The 20,347-nt window shown below is 44.3% G+C and overlaps 1 long non-coding RNA gene across 1 annotated transcript in view; it reads right to left on the bottom strand.

Moving 5' to 3' along the window:
• Nucleotides 1–13,844: 13,844 nt before the first annotated feature.
• LOC147372364 (uncharacterized) overlaps nucleotides 13,845–20,347 on the bottom strand; it is a 188,134-nt gene continuing 181,631 nt past the window's right edge. Inside the window, exon 3 of the long non-coding RNA XR_015164028.1 lies at nucleotides 13,845–14,193. This is a non-coding gene — a long non-coding RNA (uncharacterized LOC147372364). The remainder of the gene's footprint in view (nucleotides 14,194–20,347) is intronic.

The raw sequence follows: 20,347 nt of genomic DNA, 5'->3' as shown, positions 1-20,347 counted from the left end.
TCCAGACTCTCCAGACCTGCTTCTTACCCAGAAAGGTGCCATCAAGCCCCTCTAAAGTTCGAGCAGGATGTGAGAAGGTGCTGAAGGAAGGGGCAAGGAGGATGCCAAAGTGAAAGGTCGCTTGCTCAGAAGATTCATTTCTAATCACTTTCGTGTTTGAATTCACCACCTCCACAATCTAGCATAGGACTGTTGTGAAGATTAAATATATATATATATAATATATATTAGCTGATTGTATTGTATATATATTGCTAATATTTATTAACTATTAATTAGTTAATTGCTAACATATATACATGTATACATATATATTAGCTAACTGTATTATCACAGGCTTCCCTGTGGCTCAGGGGTGAAGAATCCACCTGCCAATGCAGGAGACACGGGTTCGATCTCTGGGTCAGAAAGATCCCCTGGAGAAGGAAATGACAACCCACTCCAGTATTCTTGCCTAGGAAATCCCATGGACAGGAGAGCCTGGTAGGCTAAAGTCCATGGGAGGTCTCTAAAAGAGTTGGACACTACTGAGCAATTAAACAACAATCTTATTATCATCAACAATGATAAGAATGCATCAAAATTCCAGGAATGGTGAACATGGATTCTGGAGTCAGAGACCTGTTCTCAAATTCCACCTCGGTTCCTTCCTGACTATGAGACAACTTCTTTGAGCCTCAGCTCCCTAATGTGTGAAATGACAGCAGTATTGCCTCCCTTGCGGCTGTGGACTGAATTGTATTTCCCCCAGATTCATATGTTGACGTCCTAACCCCCAATATAACTATATTTGGAGACGATAGTGCTTTAGGAGATAATTAAAGTCATAAGACGTCATAAGGGTGAGGCCCTGATCCGATCGGACTGTGGCCTCTTAAGAAGATGAAGAGATAGATGATATCGAGAAAAGTCCAAATGAGAACATAGCAAGATGGCAGCAGGAAGGCTTCCTGCAAGCCAGGAAGACCTATGCCAGAACCCAACTTCCTGCCTCTAGAACTGGCAGAAAACAAATGTCTATTGCATAAACCGCCCAGCCTATGATATTTGATTATGGCAGCCTGAGCAAACTAATTCACTTGCCTTGCCTTGCATGGCAACTGAAAGGTATGTCCCCTCTCTATATTTCTAAGTTGAGACACAAAAACATGTGATGGAACCTTCTATAATGAGATTCTTTCCCATAATTCAGAGTTTATAAGAGCCTACAGTGGCTTCTGTGGCCCTAGTCATCTTTCTCCAGCAGAAGGAAGTGAGCAGAGAAAGAGGGTGGGCAGTCAGAGATGCAGGTAAAATAGTGGAAATGTTGCCACAGTTGCTGGGAAAACCACTAGTTTGGGAGTCAGTGTCTGGTTCAAATACAGACCTGCCATTTACCTGTTGTGAGACCTTGGGGCAAATTATTTTATCTCCTTGAGAATCTGCATTTGTGGAGGAATCAAAAGAGGAAGAATACAGAAGACTGGAGAAGCAGTCAAGACTATTGTGTTTCAAAAGCAGAGAACCAAACTCAGGGCAGAGCAAACCAAAGAAGGGAGCACACTGGAACCAGCAAGAGTCTGAGTTCCCGGGGCAGGCTCTGTCCCTCCACCTCTCAACTGCCTCTTTCCTCTTGGCTCTAACTTCTTTCCTTCTCTGACTACATTGAGTTCATTCTCCTCCAACCCCTTTTCCATTTCAGCCTTCGGCTGTTGCCTTTACAGAGTTTATTGGATTTCCTTTCACCTAAGCTCTGTTTACTTTTGAAAATGCATGTTTTCATTCCATTCCCCCCCACCCCATACACTTGTTTCCATGGAAAAGACAAACCGCAGAAATAAAAGCCTCATAAACCCCTTGACCAGAACTTTGACAGGCTTGCATAGAGGTTTTGAACCCTAACTTCCAGACATTTCTGAAGTTTATTCTTCCAGAAGGTCAAGCTACATATAGTGGATGCATATTTTGAGTCCAAATTCCTGAGGGCACCAGTGACTAACATTTAAACATCATCTATCTTCTTGAGAAGTTTCTGGAAAGAGAATCAGATCCAGGCTAAAAGCGCTGACGTTCCACTTCCGACCCCAAATTACACTCTGGAAACTCAATCTCCATCGCCCTGTTCACTTTTATTTCCCATCCCATGACTGACTCCACTCTCAACCCCAAACACACATTCATGCAAATAAACTGTGTTTACAGCTACACAGAGCTATTCTGGGTTCCCAGCCCCAATACCCCATGTACCTCTATCCTCTTCCCCAGGGGAAAACCCAGATTTATCCTTCATATCCTGGGTCAACCAGAGGGTGTCCAGGAAAGCTGTCCCTTTTCTCTCACATCTTGACACTTTGCCTTAACACGTTGTACTGTGGCCATTTGTTTAACCACCTGTTATTCTTTCTGATCCTGAATACTTCAAGGTCAGAAACTGTCTTAGTCACCTAGTTCCCCCAGCACATGGCACATAAATAGGTGTTCAACGAACGTGTGAAAAATGAAACAGTGGAAGGATCTGGGAGGTTGTACATATGAATGAGCCTCACACATCATTTAAAACCTCCTGCTGGGGCCACCTGATTCCATTTATCTACTGCTACATAACAAAAATCTTCAATACACAGTGGCTTAAAACAACAGTAATTACTGTAACACTCCTCACAATGTCTGTGTGTTAGGAATTCAGGAAATATTTGGCTGGTAAACTCTGGCTCAGGGTCTGTCACCTGCTTACAGTCGGATTGTCATTAAAGCTGGAAGAATGTGGGACTGGAGCAGCTGGGAACCAAGAAACTGGAGCATGGCTGGGTATCTTTCTCCATGCAGTCTCAGGGCCTCCCTTTGCAGTCTCTCTGTTGGCGGGGGGGCAGTTAGGCTTCCTCCCAACATGGCAACTCAGGGAAGTTGGACTGCTTATGTGGACGCTGGATGCGTTAAGATGAATCACTATCTATGACCTAGACTTGGAAAGCTATGTATTGTCACTGCCACTGTATTCTGTTGGCTAAAATATTTACCAAAACCTGTTTAGTTTTAAGACAAAGAGACATAGACCCCACTTTCCACAAGAAGACTGTCAAAAAATTTGCAAATGCATTTCAAAAACAGCACATTTTGCAATGTGGCTAGAAAAAGGACAGCAGTGGGAAAACTAGTGAAATTGAATAAAATTCAGTTTAGTTAATAGTAATATACCAATGCTAATTTCTTGGTTTTGACAGATGTAGCATTGCAACGTGAGGTATTGGGAGAAACTGGGTGATAAGTGTATAGATAAAGATTCTCTATACTATCTTTACAACTTTTCTATAAACCTAAAGTTATTCAAAAATTAAAAGTTGAATTAAACAGGAGTGCCACACAGCCCCTTCTCCCCGCTCTGAAAAATGATAGAGAGAAACTCTTAAACAAAGAAGGTCATGTGCATGCCATCACTATGTACTGATTCTGCTCAAGCAGGATTTGCCATGCCCTCTCCACCTGCACTATTCACAGTGTTCTATCATCATCCTCTACAGGCCCATCTCCCATATGGATACTACGCACCCTGAAGGACCTTTTCTTACTGTTCTTTTTATCCTCAGTGCCTGGCACAGTGTTAAAGTAATATAGCAGCTGGAACCATATGAAAATTCCAGTTTGTAGCTCAAAATCAGTTGAATAGTGGCAATTAATTTGCAAACAAAAACTGAATGACATGGACTCTCCTTATTATATTCCACTCTGTCGCTCAAAGGGAAGAACAGAGTCCAACATTCTTGAAGGAAGAACTCTTTCAGAAAAAGGAGTATTGACCCACAATTTTACACTGGGAGTTCCTCTAAGACCTTGGGATTCCTCACCCATCAGTTTCTTGAGCCCTCTCTAATTTCTTGTCTCCAGAGCCAACGCCTTTGCTGGGCTGAGAAAGTCTGTCTTGCTCTAGTAGGCCAGCAGCCAGAGGCCTAGAGACCTCCAGATGCAGACAGGAACGTGCAGGGTGGGGTCCAGATAGCGGAGTAGCCAGGGCCAGCTGGAAGGCAGCCATGGGCGCTGCTGGAGCAGGAGGCTGCAGGAAGTGGAGGAAGGAGGAAGCTCTCTCATTGGCAAGCCCCACCCCTCTTCCATTTCCCAGGAGGTCAAGCAGATGTCATCAGATGAATTTTTCCAGACTTGAATGGAAGTGCCTAATAGCATTCTAACAGGAGACAGTGGCGGGGGGGTGGGGGGGGGGGTGCCGGGGTGGGGGGAGTCACAGTTTTGCCACCATCTTTAGTCCTTTTTCTCTTTTTTAACCCAAATTTAGGAGCACCAGCTGCTGCCCTAGTTTCATGCTACCTTCTGCATCCATCTGCAAGGCCCATATCAGCAAGAAATGGTCACCAAAAGGACCAAGGCAAATTTGCCAAGCAGTTTTGAGCAATGTAGCATTGCAATGTGAGATATTGGGAGAAACTGGGTGATGAGTGTATAAAGATTATCTTGCCACTTGACTTAGGCCTGGATGGGACAGAGACATGGCTGCAGCCAATCTGAGGGAAGAAGGTAGGGAGTCCTGCTTAGTGGCCAACAGAGTTCTGCCCACAACATAGCTTCCAAGTAGTTGCTGAGCCAGATCCAAAAATGTGTTGCTGTTTCTGTGTTTATGAATTATCCTTCCCCGTACAGAACAGCTGGGGCATTTTGTTCTCCATTCTTTGACTCCAGGCTGGACTTTCCAATTTCTTGTTCTCCATAGTTTAACACACACAGCAATAAAACAGGGTCATTTTCTGTAGTATTCAGCTTACAGTGTAGGATGTGGCAGCCTCTCCTCCTTCACCAAAGCCATCCTTGGGAAAAGTTCTCATTCAAACACTCTAGGAGTTGTTTTTAACCAGCAAGTTCCAAGGCTTAGACATTTGTTGGGGGGCGTGGGGGAGGCAATCTGGTTCTTATTTTAGCTGAAAGTAGTTTATTTTCCTCAGAACAAAAGAATGCCAATAATCCAGCAGTTCTTTACACTCTACATCACCCGCCAGAGTCCTCCTGAGCTCTGAGGAATAGCCCAGTGTGGCTTCAGGAGATGAGAAATAGAAAGAGGACCTGCTGTTTGGGCAAAGTGTCTGGTTTTAATGGGTCTTTATTCTATGGGACCATGCAGCCAGGAGTGTGCTGAGACCCAGTGAACCTCTTGACCAAGAGGCTTTGGGGCCAGACATGACCACAAAGTTGCAAGTCACATTCCAGTGAGAATTGGCTGCAGGGGCAAGGGCTCATTTTTTGTTAAAGACCAAGAATGCTATACTGGATGGAGGCCTGCATCAAACTGAGTCTTCCTGCAGGACATCCTGACAGTCTATTTTTCTCCGATTAGAGGCACCAAAGGGGATTGGTAATACCACCGCTGCTGCTGCTGCTAAGTCGCTTCAGTCATGTCTGACTCTGTGCGACCCCCATAGATGGCAGCCCACCAGGCTCCTCCGTCCCTGGGATTCTCCAGGCAAGAATACTGGAGTGGGTTGCCATTTCATGTTGACCACCTATAAAAAAGCAGGAGCACCCCCACAGCTCCCAGATCCCATCACAAACCCAAGTATGCCTGCCCTTTATGATTATAACTCAGTTTTTGGAGGCTTTGGAAAGTCCGTATTTTTCTAGATGGAAGAATTTTAATTGTTTTATGATGACTCTACAGAAGACAACCCATGTGAGTCATTTTAGTTAGCTTCATTATAACACTCTTCAGCATTTTTCCTCCCCTCTTCTTCCCACCTTTCCTTTCTTCTTTCCCTCATTCAACTGGTCAACATGTAATCATTGAGAGTGTTTAGTCATGTGCCTGGTTGTCCTGGGGCACCAGAGGATATAGCATTATATCTGTCAGAACCGGCTCTGTTACGTTGCAGTAACAAACGATTCCAAAAACATAATGTTATAAAACAACAAAGGCTTATTATTCTCCTCTTGCTTTTCATTCATTGTGGATTGCAAAATGATATGTAAAAGCAGGAAAATAAAAAGGATGTATTGATTATCTGGGAGGGATTGGGGGCAGGAGGAAAAGGGAACGACAGAGGATGAGATGGCTGGATGACATCATGGACTCGATGGACGTGAGTCTGAGTGAACTCTGAGAGTTGGTGATGGACAGGGAGGCCTGGTGTGCTGCGATTCATGGGGTCGACAAGAGTCAGACCCAACTGAGCAACTGAACTGAACTGAACTGAACTGATTGATTATCTCCTCTATACCAATAAAGTAGCAGCTCATTTGCCCACAGTATTTTGTTTAATTTTTACAACAGCCATACAAGATGGGAAACAGCTTAGAGAAAAATTAGTAACTAACTCTTTAGTTGAGACCTGCCCCATATTAGGTGCTCTATAGACATTCAAATCAGTTCAGTTCAGTTCAGTCACTCAGTCGTGTCTGACTCTTTGCGACGCCATGAATCGCAGCACGCCAGGCCTCCCTGTCCATCACCAACTCCCAGAGTTCACTCAAACTCATGTCCATTGAGTCGGTGATGCCATCCAGCCATCTCATCCTCTGTAGTCCCCTTCTCCTCCCACCCTCAATCCCTCCCAGCATCAGGGTCTTTTCCAATGAGTCAACTCTTCACATGAGGTGGCCAAAGTATTGGAGTTTCAGCTTTAGCATCAGTCCTTCCAATGAACACCCAGGACTGATCTCCTTTAGAATGGAACTGGTTGGATCTGCTTCCAGTCCAAGGGACTCTCAAGAGTCTTCTCCAACACCACAGTTGATACTAGCTGCTATTATTATCATTGCTATTATTACTAGAGAAAAGGAGAGAAGGGATTGAGGGCAGTATATTCTACACAGAATTCCAGGTGGAAAGGTATGTTCAAAGTAGGGAGGGAAGCCCAAGCTAGGAGTTCTCTAAAACTAGGAACGAGATCCACTTGAGCAGAGAGACTTTGACTCTTGGCAGGTCTGATACCCCTTTGAGACACAAATGAAAATTATGGACCCGCTTCCCAGAAACATATACGTTCACACAAAGTTTGCATAAAAGCCCACCCATGGATTCCAGAATAATATAATAAATATTAACAGTAACCATATAATGCTGGCATAGTTGTGAGCCAGGCTCTAGTCTAAGCCTTTCACACAAATTATCTCATTTAATCCTTACAGCAACCCTAAGAGGTAGCTACATTTCCTCCTTTATAAACAAGAAAACTGAGAGTGGGGAGTTAAATAACTTGCCAGAGGTCACACTAAAGTGTGAGAGCGAGTGACATTGCTGAAATTCGAAGCAAGCTGGCTCTAGAGAAAGTACAACCACCTACCACACCCTTGTTGTTGTTGTTTAGTTGCTCAGTTGTGTCTCACTCTTTTGTGACCCCATGGACTACAGCCCACCAGGCTCCTCTGTCCATGGGATTCTCCAGGCAAGAATACTGGAATGGGTTGCCATTTCCTTCTCGAGGGGGATCTTCCTGACCCAGGGGTCGAACCCATGTCTCCTGTATTGGCAGGAAGATTCTTTACCACTGAGCCACCAGGGAAGCCCACCACACTCTGCCTCTAAAGAGCCTACTCCCTGGAGAGGCACTGAACTCCCCATCTGCATCCAAAGGAGGAAAGTTCTCTTTCAAGAGCAGACCCTTTGGGGGCTTTCCTGGTGCTCCAGTGGTTAACAATCCACCTTCCAAGACAGGGGACATGGGTGGGATACCTAGTTAGGCAACTAAGCCTGCACACCACAACTAGAGAGAAGTTTGTGTAGTGCAACGAAAGACCTCACATGCCGCAGTGAAGATCTCGTGTGCCATGACTAGGACCCAGTGCAGCCAAATATATGTGTATTTAAAGAGCAGCCCCTTTGACCAGTCAGTCAGGAGCAGGGGCCACTTGTTCCTCTATCTGACACCTGCAGACCAAGCCCTTTTCTCAGCACCAGCACCAGGGTAAAAACCATTGTTTCCACAGCCATCCTGGTTTAGCGATAACCAGTTCCAGAGGTGATACCGAGACCCAGGCAAACCCTATAAAACAATAAGCTGCCTCACTCAGGCAGAAACTCCCTCCCCACCTGTCTCCTCATCCCCTTTCCTGGGGAATATGCAAAAATTCCTTTCCCACCTCTGAGTATCAGCTGTATTGATGGATTAAGCACGTCCCCACACTACCCCTTCAGGGGTGCCACCAATCCTTCTCCATTAAGCCCAGCAGTGTCACAGGATAACAGAGACAAGAGGCCAAAAGCTGAGGGAAGGTCTCAACTAGCAGAGACAGGTAGCACACCCACAATTAATTACACACATGTATTGGAGAGCTGGTAAGCGAATCAATGTCACTGGTGATTTATTCTCTAATTTGCCTTGAGTATGCACCTCATAAATCAATAATAGAAAATGGCATTAAAGCATTGGTGTTAACTGTCAGCAAAAGGCAGTGTACCGATCCTTTTAATTAAAAGAGTGTGTGTGGTGAATACGTCCATGTGTTATATTAGATACGGTACATATTTAATTGCTTTTTCACATCAAAAGAAATGCTAGGAGTTTGGAAGAGGACACAGAACTGTAAATTCACAGTGAGTGTCCAAGAGTCCTGGCATTCCTGGGTAATGTGTGGTAGTTTGACATGGAGCCTCATCCACGAGCGTTCTGGAAATGGAGACAGTGTTCTCTGGTTCCAGGCCAGGCTAAATGAAGGCAGGAAAAGGGCCATTGCTGACACTCCATCAGGAAGACATGGAACACAGTGAGATGTGGAATTCTGTCCTTTAGGTACCAGGTCAAACTGATTCTATCTTTCCTAAGAAGGTATACACAGATTATGAAAATTGTTTATCCAAAATTAGGACAGTCAAGGTTAGTAATATTCTCCCCCTCCTCCAAAATTATGAGGCTCGCATAACATTTTTAGATAAGAAATCAATCAAACTTAATATTAAAAATCACACTGTTTGCCTGGGTGAAGAAAAGAAGAAGCCACAACACTATAGCATGAATTTCCATTTGTCTTGACTGAAAACACCGATTGTTACAGTGAATGGCACATGGAGGAAACATGCTTTTGCACTTGGTCTTAATCAAGTGGCCAAAAAGCAATAGGAAATGTACTTAAAGGAGAGGAAACTGTTCCTTGTGTACAGGAACACCTATGTCACAAGCAGAATATAGACTATTAGTCAATCAGTGATCCCAGCCTAAAAGCAATGAGGCTTCCACAAGGGAGAAGCTGTGTGAGAGGCATTGTGGGTGACTAGACAGGAGTATGCTATGCTGTGAGTCAGGAAGAAAGAGTTGAAATCCCGCCTCTACTAAATGCCTGCTGTGTGAGCTGGAGAAGAGGACTTCAGTCTCCTGGTGTGTCTATTTTTGCATCTATAAAAGGGGGAGAATAATTCCTATAACTTAGAGGTGGGTAATAGGATTACAAAAGATGATGCATGTAATCAAATGAGCAGAATCCCTTGGCCCATGGTAATGCTCCATAAGTGGTCAAGAACAGGGGAGTTCCCTGGTGGTCCAGGGGATAAGACTCCGAGCTCTCAATGTAGGGGGAGCGGCTTCAATCCCTGGTCAGGGAACTGGATGCCACAAGCCTCAACTAAAGATCCCATGTGCTGCAACTAAGACCTGGTGCAGCCAAATACATCAAGTGATTATATTTTTTAAATTCTTAAGAACAAAATAAAACACTGCAAAATAAACATACATAAACCAGAGATGGGGGCAGGGTAGGGAGAACAGATGCACAATACAAAGCCCACATGAATGGGTGCAGGTGCCTCAGGGTAGAGAAATTTATTAAAGCTATTGGGGTGGAATGGTCTTGATCACTGCCTCCTGTGCAATGTCACGAACCTCTGTCCACAGTTCTTCAGGCATTCTGTCTATCAGATCTAATCCCTTGAATCTATTTGTCACTTCCACTGTATAGTAGTAAGGGATTTGATTTAGGTCATACCTGAATGATCTAGTGGCTTTCCCTACTTTCTTCAATTTAAGTCTGAATTTGGCAATAAGGACTTCATGATCTGATCCACAGTCAGCTCCCAGTCTTGTTTTGCTTACTATATAGAGCTTCTCCATCTTTGGCTGCAAAGAATATAATCAATCCGATTTCAGTATTGACCATCTGGTGATGTCCATGTGTAGAGTCTTCTCTTGTTATTGGAAAAGGGTGTTTGCTATGACCAGTGCATTCTGTTGGCAAAACTCCTATAGCCTTTGCCCTGCTTCATTCTGCACTCCAAGCCCAAATTTGCCTGTTACTCCAGGTATTTCTTGACTTCTTACTTTTGCATTCCAGTCCCCTATAATGAAAAGGACATCTTTTGGGGGTGTTAGTTCTATTAGGTCATGTAGGTCTTCATAGAACCATTCAACTTCAGCTTCTTCAGCATTACTGGTCGGGGCATAGACTTGGATTACTGTGAAACTGAATGGTTTGCCTTGGAAAGGAACAGAGATCATTCTGTCGTTTTTGAGATTGCATCCAAGTACTGCATTTCGGATTCTTTTTTTGACTATGATGGCTACTCCATTTCTTCTAAAGGATTCTTGCCCACAGTAGTAGATATTATGGTCATCTGAGTTAAATTCACCCATTCCAGTCCATTTTAGTTCACTGATTCCTAAAATCAGCAGTGATCAAGACCATCCCCAAGAAAAAGAAATGGAAAAAGGCAAAATGATTGCCTGAGGAGGCCTTACAAATAGCTGTGAAAAGAAGAGAAGTGAAAGGCAAAGGAGAAAAGGAAAGATATACCCATTTGAATGCAGAGCTCCAAAAAATAGCAAGGAGAGATAAGAAAGCCTTCCCCAGTGATCAGTGCAAAGAAATAGAGGGAAACAATAGAATGGAAAAGACTAGAGATCTCTTCGGGAAGGAAATGGCAACCCACTCCAGTATTCTTGCCTAGAGAATCCTGTGGACAGAGGAGCTTGGAGGGCTGCTGTCCATAGGGTTGCACAGACTAGGATATGACTAAAGCAACTTAGCAGCAGCGGCGATCTCTTAAAGAAAATTAGAGATACCAAGAGAACTTTTCATGTAAAGATGGGCACAATAAAGGATAGAAATGGTAAGGACCTAACAAAAGCAGAAAATATTAAGAAGAGGTGGCAAGAATCCACAGAAGAACTATACAGAAAAGATCTTCACAACCCAGATAATCACAATGGTGTGATCACTCACCTGGAGCCAGACATCCTGGAACGTGAAGTCAAGTGGGCCTTAGAAAGCATCACTATGAACAAAGCCTAGTGGAGCTGGTGGAATTCCAGTTGAGCTATTTCAAATTCTACAAGATGATGCTATGAAAGTGCTGCACTCAATATGCCAGCAAATTTGGAAAACTTAGCAGTGGCCACAGGACTGGAAAAGGTCAGTTTTCATTTCAATCCAAATGAAAGACAATGCCAAAGAATGCTGAGACTACCACACAATTGCACTCATCTCACATGCTAGCAAAGTAATGCTTAAAATTCTCTAAGCCAGGCTTCAGCAATACGTGAACCATAAATTTCCAGATGTTTAAGCTGGATTTAGAAAAGGCAGAGGAACCAGAGATCAAATTGCCAACATCTGCTGGATCATCGAAAAAGCAAGAGAGTTCCAGAAAAACATCTATTTCTGCTTTATTGACTATGCCAAAGCCTTTGACTGTGTGGATCACAATAAACTGTGGAAAATTCTGAAAGAGATGGGAATACCAGACCACCTGACCTGCCTCCTGAGAAATCTGTATGCAGATAAAGAAGCAACAGTTAGAACTAGACATGGAACAACAGACTGGTTCCAAATAAGGAAAGGAGTACGTCAAGGCTGTATATTGTCACCCTGCTTATTTAACTTATATGCAGAGTATATCATGAGAAATGCTGGACTGGATGAAGCACAAGCTGGAATATAACCTCAGATATGCAGATGACACCACCCTTATGGCAGAAAGTGAAGAACTCAAGAGCCTCTTGATGAAAGTGAAAGAGGAGAGTGAAAAAGTTGGCTTAAAACTCAACATTCAGAAAACTAAGATCATGGCATCTGGTCCCATCACTTCATGGCAAATAGATGGAGAAACAGTGGCAACAGTGGCTGACTTTATTTTTCTGGGCTCCAAAATCACTACAGATGGTGATGGCAGCCATGAAATTAAAAGACACTTACTCCTTGGAAGGAAAGGTATGACCAACCTAGACAGCATATTAAAAAGCAGAGACATTACTTTGCAAACAAAGGTCCATCTAGTCAAGGCTATGGTTTTTCCAGTAGTCACATATGGATGTGAGAGTTGGACCATAAAGAAAGCTAAGCACTGAAGAATTGATGTTTTTGAACTGTGGTATTGGAGAAGACTCTTGAGAGTCCCTTGGACTGCAAGGAGATCCAACCAGTCCATCCTAAAGGAAATCAGTCCTGAATATTCATTGGAAGGACTGATGCTGAAGCTGAAACTCCAATACTTTGGCCACCTGATGCGAAGAACTGACTCATTGGAAAAGACCCTGATGCTGGGAAAGATTGAAGGCCGGAAGATGATGAGATGGTTGGAAGGTATCACCAACTCAATAGACATGAGTTTGAGTAAATTCCAGGAGTTAGTGATGGACGGGGAGCCTGGCATGCTGCAGTCCATGGGGTGCAAAGAGTCAGACACGACTGAGCGACTGAACTGAACTGAACTGATTGGGGTGGAAGAAGGGTCAAAGAGGCTGGGGAGGAAATAGAATTCCTGAGTAAAGGGCTTCATGGTTTGGTGATGGTCTTTTCCCGTCCTGCTTCAATTCCTGGGCAGTAAATGGGAGCTTCGGGCTGGATGATCTCTGGTTCCCGAGTCAAAATAGATGCCGCCTTTGGTTTCTTTGCTGCTCAGTGGTGGTAATGTGGAGACCCTGAGGACTATTAAACAACTAGCTGCTGTTCTGTGTGTGCCCACATGCTATTGAGAATCTCTGGAAGAACCAGGCAAGGCAGGAGAAAGGGCTGATGATGAGATCTTTAATACCCACCCTGACTCTGAAAGTGAAAGTCACTCAATCGTGTCAGACTCTTGGCAACCCCATGGACTATATAGTCCGTGGAATTCTCCAGGCCAGAATACCGGAGTGGGTTCCCTTCTCCAGGGATCTTCCAACCCAGGGATTGAACCCAGGTCTCCCACCTTGCAGTTGGATTCTTTACCAGCTGAGCCACAAAGAATACTGGAGTGGGTAGCCTATCCCTTCTCCATTGGATCTTCCCAACCCAGGAATCGAACCAGGGTCTCCTGCATGGCAGGCAGATTCTTTACCAGCTGAGCTATCAGGGAAGCCCCACCCTGCCTCTGCTGATCCCTTATTCTACACACTCTTATCTCTGCCTGCAGCACCCTTTTTACCTTTGATCTCTCTCTCCCTTCAGTAATTCTTCCATACTTATTTCAGGGTCCAAAGGAAAGGGCACCCTCCCTGGGAAATCATTTCTGTTTCGTTCAGATAGATGTCTCTCTCCCTAAAGACCCCTGCAGGCTGCTGTGCTCCTGTGCTGCCCTCACAATATTTTTCATTACTTACAACCCCTGCCCAGATGCCTCCTTGAGGGTCCAGTCTTATTCCAACTGCCTGCTCCACAGCAAACCTGGAGCTCATGGCCTTTCCCTACAGAGTAGAGTGGTTAAGAGCTCTGGTTAGAACAGCCTGGCTCCATCACACCTACCTGGGTGATCATGAGCAAGTTACTTAATTCCTCAGGTGGTTCTTCATTTGTAAAATGGAGATAAAAGTCCTCCTAATTTGGATCAGTTTGTCAATGCTCTCATGGCATCCTCTCCTTCTTTCCCTTGTTGCACATATCAACAGTGTACTTAGCCCATTGATTAGGTAATATATGCTTAAACATACACCTTCTCTGTTAGGATACAATCTTCACTGAGGCAGAGGTCACATCTGCACTAACCATTTCTTTATTTCAAGTTTCTAGAAGTTGGTTGAATGAGTGAAGGAATGAATAAACAAATGAACATATGTATGAACAAATTATATACTTGTCATATTCTTTGACTAGATGGTTCACCTCTTGAGGAAAGTTTGCATTCTTCTCAGCTTTATATCCCTCCCAGTGCCAAACACGACATAGGTATTGAACGCAAAGCAGAATTGAATTGAAGGGCCTGCTCCTTGGAGGGGCGTGTACACTCTGGGGAGCACTGAGAACTCTCCCCATAACGTCTCAGTGTCCTTCTGAAGCAGACCAGTTGTCTTCCTACTGCTTTTGTCTCGGCTTCTCCACCTGTGAAAGCAGAGTAATTGGCTTATGACATGCAAACACACATCCCCAGACCTCAGGCTGTCAGCTTGGAAACCAGGGCAACCTTGTCCAGTTCCCATGACCTCATCAAATAGTCATGGGTCAGGGTGGACCCCGCCCTCACTCTAACTCACTGGCATGAACACACAGTCAATAACAGGGAAGGTTCATCTTTGCTTATTCAGTGGAATTGAAAGTCTCAGCCATGCTCATGGGGTTCAATAAAAGATATTTGTGTTGACTTATACTATATGCTGTCGCTGGAAGTGACTCCATTTTAGACACACTGAATCTGAACTTAGAGTATATGGATATTTTTAAAAAATTTTTAAATTGTGAATCTGTGATACCCAAACATTTGCAAGTACATTGGTATTTATTATCCTCTCATATAGCTATGTAAAGCATGGAACCCAAGACCTGCAAAAATCTAAAAAATCATATAAATACAAAGCTATATATACATGCTTGTAGATACATTTCCATTAAGATATGCATACATTATCCACTCTATATCAAATATGGTGTGCTATGTGCATCAAGGAATACAAATACAAACATAAATATGAAACAGACCCAACTCCAGTAATGTTATTGGTAAGCAGTGGAAGTGGTAACAAATAATAACATATAAATTAAAGTGTCTTTGGATGCAAATAATAGGATATGCCAATTCACACTGACTTCAATAATTTGGAAAGGGAGCAACAAGTCCAAAGGTGGGTAGGTTTGAGAATTAGGTAGTAATCCTGAATTTGTGGCTGACAGCTGTATCAAGTGCCCAATTCCTTTCCATTTTTCCACTTTGCATTTTCAATATTGCCTTCTTCCTCAGTTTAGGAAGTTATTCAATTCCTCTGCGCCAGGTCCAGATGTGACACCTGGACATGACAGCTTCCAGAGGCAGAAATTAGGCTGTCTCTTCTCTTGTCTTCGTAGAAGCAAGGATACTTTTCCCACGAAACCTCTATCCCTTCTCACTGTCCAGCCCCAGGTCACATGACCATTCCTACCCCAACCTCTAACAAATAGATCTGGGACCACCATAGTGAGGATTTATTCCTGAGGCTATGGCTATGGTCAGTGATGCCAGAAATATAAAATATGTGGGAGGGATAGACACCAAGACATAACTGGGTCTCTGGAACTCAGGAGAAACAGAATAGATGCCAGGAAGGCAACCGACAACATCTACTAGAATAATGTTAACTTGCTAGTTAATGTCAACTTGGCATTGATGGTATTCAAATCCTTTTCATACTCAGTATCATTTTAATATAAACTCCATGAGCTCAGCAATCTTTTGTATGTTTTGTTCAAGGCCATATCGCAAACTCATGGACATGAATCTGAGCAAACTCCAAGAGATAGTGGAGGACAGAGAAGCCTGGCATGTTACAGTCTGTAGGATTGCAAAGAGTCAGATGCAACTTAGCAACTGAACAGCAACAACCTTAATATGTCAACATTTACTTTTAAGTTATAAAGTGCAATTGGAAAATGAAACAGTGGAAAGGGATAGAAACCCAGCATGGTAGGGGAAGAAGAGGATGCTTTTTTATGCACAACAGAGACAGCCTCTTAGCTAATGTGATACTTGAGCAGACTTGAGTGAAACAAGGGTGTGAACCCAGCAGTCATCAGGGTGAAGAACATTCCAGAACAAGAGACGAGGAAGTACAGAGTCCTTGAAATAGGGGGATTCTTAATGTGTTTTGAGGAACCATGAGGAGGTCAATTAGAGCAGAGTAAGAGGAGTGAGGGGTCAGAAAGGTAGCAGGACATAAGGTTAGAGGCCCCCAGAACCTGCTGATGAGGTTCACAGGCTCAGCAGGCATGGCCATGGCGGGGGAGGTGCCAGGACTGTGGCGCCTCCTCCAACTAGCCTCACTGAACTCCATCTGGGGAGAGACTATGCCAGCAAAGGGTCTTCCATGCTGGCTCAGAGAGTAGATAATCTGCCTGCAATGCGGGAGACACAGGTTTCATCCCTGGGTCAGGAAGATCCCCAGGAGTAGGAAATGACAAACCACTCCAGTATCCTTACCTGGAAAAATCCCATGGACAGAGGAACTTGGTGGGCTACAGTCCATGGGGTCACAAAGAGTTTGACACAACTGAGCGACTAACACTCTCTTTCACTTTTTCTTTTTTATGTCGGCAAAGGCCATCACATAACATTCACATGCACAGATGCTTGGCGTCGGAGAGAAGTCGTGTAACGTAGCAGTTACAAGGCTGAACTGGGGAGTCAAAAGAACTGTGATAGAACCAAGCTCTGTCAGGTACTTGCCATCACATAACTTTGTTCCTGGGCAAGTGATGTAAGCTCCCAGAGACTCAAATTTTTCATCTTGAGATGAGATGTCATTGTTGTTTATAGAGTTGGACATAGTCGTGTCCAACTCTTTGCAACCCCATGGACTGCAGCACGCCAGGCTTCTCTGTCCCTCACCATCTCCCAAAGTCTGCCCAAGTTCATGTTTATTGCATCAGTGATGCCATCTAGTTATTGCATACTCTGATGCCCTCTTCTCCTGCCCTCAATCTTTCCCAGCATCAGGGACCTTTCCAATGAGTCAGCTGTTCGCATCAGATGACCAAAATACTGGATTTACAGCTTCAGAATCAGTCCTTCCAATGAGTATTCAGGGTTGATTTGTTGTAACTACTACATATTGCTGTAAAGACTAAGAGAAATAATGCATGCAACGCAATTAAAACAGTGTCTGGCACATATCATGGGTTCAATTAAAGCTCACCTCTGCTATTACCATTGTTATTCCTGGTGCTGTTTACTGGTTTTCATTCGTTCGGCATGGCAGACATACTCACTAGGTCAGGCTCTTCCCTAGTCGTGCTAACTATTTAAAACTAAAAGGAAGCTTCCAGAAACAGCAGTGCTGTCCCTTAGTGAGGGTCTGGCAGCTTCACAAGGTGGCTGAGAAGCTGGCATCCCTCTGTGTGAATGAGCAGAGTACAGCCCCCCAAGGCTGGGGAGCCAGGTAGAAAGAACAAATCACCCTCTCTGATAGACCTACCATACTCCCTGGGATTCCACACTTAATAAGCTCTTCAGGGCGCTCTCTAAACTTCCCTGGCACAGATCTGACTCATTCAGACCACACACCTGGGCCTGTGGTTTGGGCTATGGCAGAGGGTGAGGGAGAGGGGAGCTACTGTAAGGCTGGGGATGCATGTGGGAGACCCCAAGGCTGCTTGCCTGCACAGCCTCACTTCCCTGCACCATCTCCAGTAAGATGAAGGGGCCCACTTGTCTTCCTTGAACTGGGTCCAAAGAGCTTCACCTGGAGTGGGGGAAGATGGCTATGTGCTGGAGTCACCAGAGTGTCAGGTGGGAGGGAAGGGAGGACAGGGCAGGCATGTAAGATACACAGGCATATTGAAGAGTGGCTGTTGTATGCTGGGGCAACGCAGAGACAGAGGATGCGTCTCCTTCTACTTCCTGGTCCCACACACTTCCTTTTTGACAAAAACAAGAGGAAGCAACATATCTTATTGCTGTTGCATGTTACAGTCTAAAAGCACAGCTCTTGGGCAGTTTTTAGTTAAAGCTTCATTGTCCTGAGCCAGGACTCCTTCTCTTGCTACAAAAAGGCTCAGCCCTGCCCTGGTCCCAAGCCAACCATGACTTCTGGTGCTTTCCTTTCAGTGCATTTAAACAAATACCTGAAGCCTCCTGGCACACGACTGGGCAGCAGAGTGCAATGTGCCGAAGACTGGACCTCTGCTTCCATATCTCACAGGCTACTCCCACCCTCATGTACAAATACCCACCCAGCCCCCTGACACACACTTGCCTCCAGGCCAGTGGGCTTCTTCTTAAGCTCTGGGTTCAGCCTCAGTGCTACGACTCACTGGCTGAGTAACTTTAGTCAGGAAGTGTATTCTCTTAGAAACCGCTTTCTCATTTGCAAAATAGGAATAAACACCCCAGGCCTGCCCAACTCAATACAGAAGCTATGAATCTTTGAGACAACAGTCACAACATATTTGGGAGAAATTAAGACGCAAACATCAAAAAGGACTTGAAATCCCTCAATTGGCATAAACAACAAATATGGGGGGAGTACTTTAGGCACAATACTATGCCCCCCAGAAGACATCAATGATAGGGTTCTATCAGCCTGCAGAGTTCTTATCAGCTTTCTTCTGATGGTGATTAAATTCCTTGGCCACATGAAAGGATCTAAAAGGCTATCCAGAACCAAAGCAAGTAGCCCCAAACACCTACGCAGCTTCCTTCCTTGTTCTCTTCAAGTGATTTGTTTTTACTGGAACATAGTTTCCTCTTCCTGTCTGGGAAACTCTGTTTACAAAATCTATCTCCATAAGGAAAGCAAAAAAGCAAGCTCTTTCCACCAACCAGCTTTGGAATTTCACCAGGTTACCCTTTTAACCCGAACCAAAATAGGCCATGACTCACCATTTGTGTCTGGGGGACCCCATTCCCCATTTATCTTACCAGGAGATCATATCCTGCATGATTATCAGTAAAAACCAAGCTGCAGGGATGCTCCCATAGGGAAAAAAAATTTAGGAAAAAATTCACTTTTGGAAACTGCATCCTCACAGCCCTTACTTACAATATCCAAGCTCCCCTGCAGGCAATTCTCTACCATATTAGCCTTGTCTAGCCCTGTAGCACTCTCCTGTCAACTGAAAAAGAATGCAAAATGTGAGAGTAGTGAGTTAAGTTTTATTTGGAGCAAAATGAGGACTATAGCCCGGGAGAAAGCATTTCAGATAGCACTGAGATACTGCTCCAAAGAGGAATGGGGGGAAGGTCAGTATATACACATGATGTTGGTGAAGGGGAATTCATGCAACCAAGCACATATTTTCTGCAGTTTTCTGCTAGTTTCATAAATGTTACTGCAGTCTCAAGGAGTAGACATCACCATGAAGGATTTTAGTGCTTTTCTAGATATGAAGAGATGTAAGAATTGGGCTCATAATATCTTTTCCTGAAAATATCTATCTGAAGACCTGTTTTGCCAGTTTGCCCAGAGCACAGAGGGCTGCATTCCTGATCTCCACTCTGGACTCCTTTCAGGGGGTGTCGATAGCAGCTGCAGCAGCTCATAATTTGATCCTTGTAAAGATAGATGGCAAGTATCAATCTGTAGGGACACTCCCCATTGCATCTGCTCATCCAAGTCAAAAGCTTACCCCTTCATCTGAAGTTGACAGATTCTTGGCTGTGTGACCTTAGACACAGCTCTTCAAATTTTAGTTTCCTGACCTGTAGCAATGGCAGTAATAGACTGTGTTGACAGAACCCTTTATATTTGTCACATATTAGTTCATTTCATCCTCCAAAGAAGCCCGTAAGGGGAAAGCTATTACTATCACCATTTTGCAAATGGTGTTGGTTTAGGTGCTAAGTCATGTCCAACTCTTACAACCTCATGGACTCTAAGCTGCCAGGCTCCTTTGTCCATGAGATTCTCCAAGCAAGAATACTGGAGTGGGTTGCCATTTCCTTCCCCAGGGGATCTTCCCAACCTAGGACTCACCAAAGCACCATAGCTGCTGCTGCTAAGTCGCTTCATTCGTGTCCGACTCTGTGCAACCCCACAGACGGCAGCCCACCAGGCTCCCCCGTCCCTGGGATTCTCCAGGCAAGAACACTGGAGTGGGGTGCCATTTCCTTCTCCAATGCATGAGAGTGAAAAGGGAAAGTTAAGTCTCTCAGTCGTGTCCGACTCTTAGCGACCCCATGGACTGCAGCCCACCAGGCTCCTCCATCCATGGGATTTTCCAGGCAAGAGTACTGGAGTGGGGTGCCATTGCCTTCTCCGAGCACCATAGCTACCTACCCAAATTCATCAGCATGTTTTGAGGGTTAGAAGAAATAACCGGAAAATGGTAGGCATCTAACAAAATATTGTTACATTATTGGATGAAAACATATGTCAAAGTACCTGTCTTAGTGCCTGATTCATAGCCAACCTTCCAATTATGCTAGTGCCCTTCCATTCCTCCATCTTCCAACACAACCTTCCTGACCATGATCTTCCCTGCAGGTAGCCCAGAATATGCCCTTTGAAGGTTACTCCTGAGAGAGTTATAGTGCTCAATACATTATTCCTGGAAATAGAGTCTTCTGAGT

This window comes from Bos grunniens, chromosome 5 (assembly GCF_055505025.1).
Source record: "Bos grunniens cultivar Pamir isolate PY7600 chromosome 5, Bosgru_T2T1.0, whole genome shotgun sequence".
In the NCBI taxonomy this organism is placed as follows: Eukaryota; Metazoa; Chordata; class Mammalia; order Artiodactyla; family Bovidae; genus Bos; species Bos grunniens.
Note: the sequence above shows the minus strand (reverse complement) of the source record. Positions and strands in the feature narration are given on the sequence as shown.